The sequence below is a fragment of the Elephantulus edwardii genome, unplaced genomic scaffold (genome assembly GCF_000299155.1).
Source record: "Elephantulus edwardii isolate Elephantulus edwardi_28Jun2011 unplaced genomic scaffold, EleEdw1.0 scaffold00117, whole genome shotgun sequence".
Lineage (NCBI taxonomy): Eukaryota > Metazoa > Chordata > Mammalia > Macroscelidea > Macroscelididae > Elephantulus > Elephantulus edwardii.
The window spans coordinates 2,297,343-2,303,718 of record NW_006399867.1 but is presented as its reverse complement, the minus strand read 5'-3'; the positions used below and the strand labels follow the sequence as shown (position 1 = coordinate 2,303,718).

General features: G+C 40.5%; 1 pseudogene; it reads right to left on the bottom strand.

Moving 5' to 3' along the window:
- Positions 1–1,635: 1,635 nt before the first annotated feature.
- LOC102852660 overlaps positions 1,636–6,376 on the bottom strand; it is a 7,101-nt pseudogene continuing 2,360 nt past the window's right edge.

The window sequence follows — 6,376 nt, the reverse complement described above, 5'->3', positions numbered from 1 at the left end:
TGAAAATACTTTAGGATAAGGGTGCATGATTAACCAAAAAGCATGACACCAAGATTATTTACATAATCAAAGCTACATCACTATTGTTGTATAAATACATATAATGCAATGTTTGCCAATTCAACATTTCCCAGGTGTCGGATTAGTGCTATCAATTCCATTAATCATGTTGTGTAACCCCCATCCACACTCATTGCCAAATTTCTCCTCACTAAACCAAGACTTGCTACTTCCAAAGCAATGGTTCCTCCTCCGTCCAGTTTTACAAGTATAAACAAGCACAGAGAAGTGAAGTGGTTTGTCCAAAATCACACAGTAAGTAAATGAAGAAGAATGAAAATGTCAGAGGCCTGTCCTTCTAACTCCATGTATAACAAACAACTGCAAAACGTGTGTATGTACGGTGCCCCAGCCTGCCATAAACTTCCTTACTAGCCCTTCATCGAGAAATCGGCACATTCTGGTTTCCAGAGTTTTCTGAATGAGAGAATAAATGTTAGCATAAACCAGCCCACAAAGGAATTGTTAGCCTGTATCATGTTGCATTGGGCTTAGTGATGGATGAGTTTGACTTCTCAGCTAGGCTGTGAGCTATTTGAGGGGAGAGACCTTTCCTTACATACTTTAATGATGAAGTCTAATGCGTTTGGGGAGTTTACTGTAGCGGTTAAATCTCATGAACTCTGGAGCCAAGCTACTCAAGTTCAAGTCCTATATTAGCTGAGACTCCTTGAGCAAGGTCAACCATTCTGTGTTTTGTTTCACTTGTCTGGAAAACAATCTGTTGGTGAGATAGTAACACCAGTATCTTACTTATTAAGATTAAAGAAACATAGACCTTGATATAGAAAATTTTCAATTTGCATTAGCTATGAGCCTATGGCTCAGATCTTTTGTCCTTAAAGCTCTGGTAAACTAGTGGGTAAGGAGCTGCCCTGCTAACTCAAAGACACATAATTGAACTCACTAACTGCTTCTTTCTTTCTTCTTCTTCTTCTTTTTTTTTACTAACTACTTCTTGGGAGAAAGAAAGACAATCTCCTCTTCTGTGATTTACAGCCTCTGAAAAACCAATGAAGAGTCAGCTATGAGTTGGTTCTGACTTGATGGTACATAATGACGACAGAAGTCTTAGTAAACTCAATGACAGACACCTAACAACAATAACAAAAATGTGTCTACGATGTCACAGAGAGGGGCCTGTGGCATCAGGCACTACTGGTATTTTATAACCCAGTACAAAGGTGCGTGCCTAACAACAACCACTTTCTGAGCATTCAGTGTTAGAGACCAAACACTTTATATGCATCATTGGACTTAATCCCCAGGACAATAATCTGAGACAGACAGGATTATTATCCCATTTTTCCTGATAAAAGACTACAGCTAAGAGAAATGAAGTCATGTGCAGGGAGTCTTAAAGCAAATAAATACAGACAAAGAAAAGGAACCAGTTTATGCCCCACATGGCCAGAGGTTATCTCTGTTATACCAATAAAGGTTCATCAGAAGAATAGAACCCATTCTAAGTATCTCAAATGGAGGGAATTTTATTGGAGAAATGATTACACAAATTACCCAATAGCAGGAGATGGTGATGCAACCCTTAGATTTAATGGCAGCAGGAAGCTGCCGTCACCACCAGGGCTGGAGGGACACAGGGGAGAGACGGTGGTGCCAACGCCCAAGAATTGGGACAGGTCACTAGGAGCTGGGAGTGTGACCGGGGCTGCCCAGGGGGAGCTGAACCAGGAAGCAGATGCAGCTCCTTTGAAAATGCTCTCCTAAGTCAGGATTGAGGGGAGGCAGAGTGACAGGTCTGGGGTCACTCTGGCCTTTCCTTTGTCTTGCTGTAATATCCCCACCCAGTACCATTTTTTGGCCTTGTATAACTGGACATTTATCAGTGGGCAGTTGTTTTTAAGTACCGTGGAGTAGACTTCGTCTCATAGAAACTCTACGAACACCAGATCTGAACCCTACCCTCTCCTGCACCTTCCTGACCTTCTCTGATATGCTAGGTCCTGGTCTTGTTTAGTTGTGATGTGTATAGTTTTGTTTTTTTCTTACAGTCACTGTGGCAATCGATCCTGTTGAGGGTCTTCCTGTCTTTCTCTGACCCGTCACCTTTCCCAACATGACAACATGGCCAAAGTATGTGAGATGAAGCCCTCTGGTTTCACTTCCTCCAAGACAGACTTGTTCTTCTGACAGCCTGTGGGCTAGTCTGTACTCTTCACCAACACGATGCTATAATTCAAAGGCCTGGGAAAAGCAGTTTGCTAAAGAAGGGCAGGAAAGGATCGAAGATCAAGCATCATTGCTCTGTTTACCTTGGGAACTTCAAAACTTCTCCTAGTACAATGCCCAGAGAAGACCCTTCATAAGCAAGAAGATACTAAAGACTATGTATCCAATCAAGAGCAACCCCAAAAACCTGCAGAAGTCATGCAAGTTATGTGAAGGAATGGAGGAAACCGGTTATAGGGAGTGGTGAGGGCTGTGACAAACTGGGCAGCTCTTACACCCAGTTTATATGGGGAGCCAATTTCTGCCAAGCAGGACCAGGGTTTAATGACACCAGATCTGCTCATTGTCCTGGAGATATGGACGTGCTAGTTTTCAACTCAAATTTATGCTTTCATTTCAAAAGGCTGGAAAAGATGTCACATCCGGATGATCCTAAGACATCTTGAAGGGACAGAAAAAAAGAAATCATCAAAGACTGCATGGGGTCATCAGCAGGTGTGGGAGGTAGCATAGCAGGGATCCCCACAGCTCAGGTTAAACATCAAAAAGAAGGCCAGGAGGTATCCTAGGATGAACCCTGGAGCAGGAGAAGGACATTGGAGGAAAGCTGTGGAAATCTGACAAAAAGTCTGAAGTTTAGTTCATAGGAACACATTAGCATTGTTTTCTCCTTTCATCCTCTGTCCCAAGGTAATGTAAGCTACTGACATCATGGGAAACTCAATGAAGCCAGGTGGCCTAGCTATGATGAGTCTATTCCGACTTGAGAGAAACAAGCTGTTGTACCAATGTTCATAGCAGAGTTATTTACCATTACAAAAACAAGGAAACAGTCCAAATGTCCAACCGCAACCGAATGGATTGAGAAATTGTGGTCCATTCACACAATGCAGCACTCGGGAGCAATGATTTCGAAAATTACTACGTAGCTTGGGAAGGACTGGAGAACTTTATGCTGAGTGAACCATCTCAGTCCCATAAAGACAAATATATGGATCATTATTGTAGGAACAGAAAGATAACCAGCAAATGAGTGTAGGAGGATCCAAGGGGAGAGGGTAGGAGCAGAGAGGTGACAATGGGCAGAGGGGGATTCATAGGGTTGCACAATTTGATGAATGGACAGAGGGAAGGATGGGTAGGCAAAGGAAATGGGAAAGATCCGGTGGGGATCTGGAAAGACCGGGCAATAGTGGGCATCGTTCAATATTGATTAATTTTATGACATATAATGAATGGGAATGATTGTATGAAACATGATGTGAATGAAGAATAGTGTGAAACACGATGCATATGACATTTAAAAGCAAATCAATATAAAATAAAAATTTTTAAAAATCTATTTTTATGCACACCCATGTTTATTGCAGCTTTGTTCACAATAGCAAGGAGTTGGAAACAACCTAAGTGCCCATCAACAAACGAATGGCTAGAGAAGCTGTGGTATATTCGCACAATGGAATACTATGCTGCATTAAAAAACAAGGAACTCATGCAATATTATTCAAAATGGTTGACTCTGGAGAACATTATGCTGAGTGAAATATCCCAGTCACAAAAGGACAAATATTACATGATGCCACTATTGTAGAATGGGACTGTCCTTGGGGTTGGGGAGAGACTGAGTAAGATGGGTTCAATAATGTATACTGCACTGAAACAGAGGAGGGAGAAAACTGTTTAAAAGAGATATATAACTAGTTATTTCTGTCATCACAGGAGTCTAGAGCGAGGGCTACGTGGTGGAGGGTTTGTAAAACAATGAAAGAATCTTTTCTTTTACTTTTCCATAATTTTTGACTCATGTACTTATAACTTGTTAGTCAAATTTGTGTCTTCTAGGTTGCAACACCCCCATGATACATCTTCAAGGATATGAACATGTACGGCCAAGCACAATCAATAAGAGTGCATCTAAATTCCAAAATCAATCTCCATAATAGTCTATGTGTTTCCTACTGCCAAAGGGGCCCTTTAGAGTAGTGAGAGAAGATCTTCACCCTGAAACCCACAGCGTCCCTTTTCAGCAGGAAGTAGCTAAGAGAATACGCCATCCCCTTTTCCTTATGACTCAGGGTGAAGTCTCTCTCAGGGAGGAGTGATAGGGAATGGCAAAGGACACACTGACAAAGAAGATTAATCAGAACTGGCTTTGACAAGCACTGTGGCATTTGGACAAGTACAAACTGGGAGGAGGGTAGAGAGAATAGTGCAACAATGAATGAATGGAAACCCAAAATCTCTGTAAATGTTTATGAAAATTAATAAAATATAATTATAGGAAAAAAATTTAAAAAATCTATTTTTAAAAAAAGAAAGAAAAATGAAGTGTTGGTGTTGGATGAGAAATACATTTGGGTGGTCTAGTGGGTAAGGAGTTGCACTGCCAACCCAAAGGCAGATGGTTCGAATCCACCAGCAGCTCCACTCGAGAAAGATAAGCAGTTTCCTCCCTTGTGATTTATAACCTCTAAAAAGCCACTGAAGAGTCAGCCATGAGTCAGTTCTGGGTCTATGGCAGTAAGTTGTTGTTACAAACTTACATGAAGTTTAAAATGACTTCAAAATAAAAGTTTATTTAAAAGAAGCAAATGTAATTGAGCAAACTATCCTAAATCTATTTCTAAAGTAAAAAACAAAAAAATCAATGAGTTCAAAATGATAAGTGAAAAAGGAAAAAGCTTGTCACCCAGGGAAGTAACTCTTACACCAAATTCTTAGTGTAAAAAGTAGCAATTGGAAGAAAGCCATTTTCTGTACATTGCGCAGTGAGGTGGGGAACTGGGTTGTAAAGAGCTGCACTGCTAATCCTAAAGTGGTGCCTCTCTGGTGATTCAAACCCACCAGCTGTTCCTCGAGAGAAAAATGAGCAGACCCCTCCCGTGCAGATCAGCTATGAGTTGGTTCTGACTCAAGGGAAATGCGTGAGTGAGTCAGTGAGGTAAAGCTCTTTCTTACAGGAGGATGTCAGTTCCTCAAAAACAGAGTAGACAAGATGACTGATATTAGAATTTTGCAACCCTGAACAAAATAATTGATTCAGCCAATCATCAGCAAACTTTGAAGTCAGAGGTTCAAAGGGGCTGGCTGTTCTCAAAGAACTAGGGAATCACCCATACCTGATGATCCTTGGTGATACATACATCTCTCATTGGTTGTGAGAGAAGAAACAATCTCATTAGGGAAGAATCAGGTTGTTATCATCTGATCAGCCTGAGTTTCTCTACTAAGACAGTCAATGTGTGTCTTCCAGCCTGTTGCTCCCCCTGCCAGCTATGACGCATTCTTAACCAAATATCCAACATTCGGTCCAACCTTCAGATGTGCCTTTTCAACCTTCAGATGTGCCTTTTCGTTTATCAGAATACAGAAGATAGAGGAACAAGTTAAGATATTCCACAAAGCAGAGATCACAGACACAGCCAGGAAGAACATTCGGCAAGAATGTTCCTCTTTTCACTGACGCGCTGCTTTACAAAGCAGAATGTCCTTCTTCCAGAGCTGATTCCTCCAGACAAAATGTCTAAAGTACACATGATGACGTCTCAACCATCTCGCTTCTTTTTTTTTTCCAATCTTTTGCCCAATTTTTTATTGTGATTTTAATGAAAATATACAGAAAGGTTGGATTTTCATTCATTCATTGATGCACATTTTTCTCCTTCCCCCAATTTGCTTTGTAATGCAAAACCTCTTGTTCCAGTTTGTTAATTATTATACATATGCCAGTATTGCTACATTGCAGTATTATCTGTGTAAAAGGGTTTACCTCTCTGTGTCTCCTTTTTCTTTCATTTCTTTATTTTGTACTGATTATCTCCTATTGTATATTTCTTGAAAGGTACATATTTGATCTCTTATTTTCTTTTTTATTATTAATTTTAATGAAACTTTACAGAGACTTTGGATTTTCATTCATTCACTGTTGCACTTTTCTCCCTGCCCACCCCTCCACTCTGGTTTACTCTTCTCGTTGAAAAGTAAAAGAAAAATTCTTTCATTTTCATACAATCCCTCCCCCCAAGTCCACTCCACTGTGCAGCCTTCATTCCGGACTCCTGTCATGACAATAATACCTATTCATATATCCCTTTTAAATGGTTATCTTCCTCATCTGTTTTTTTAT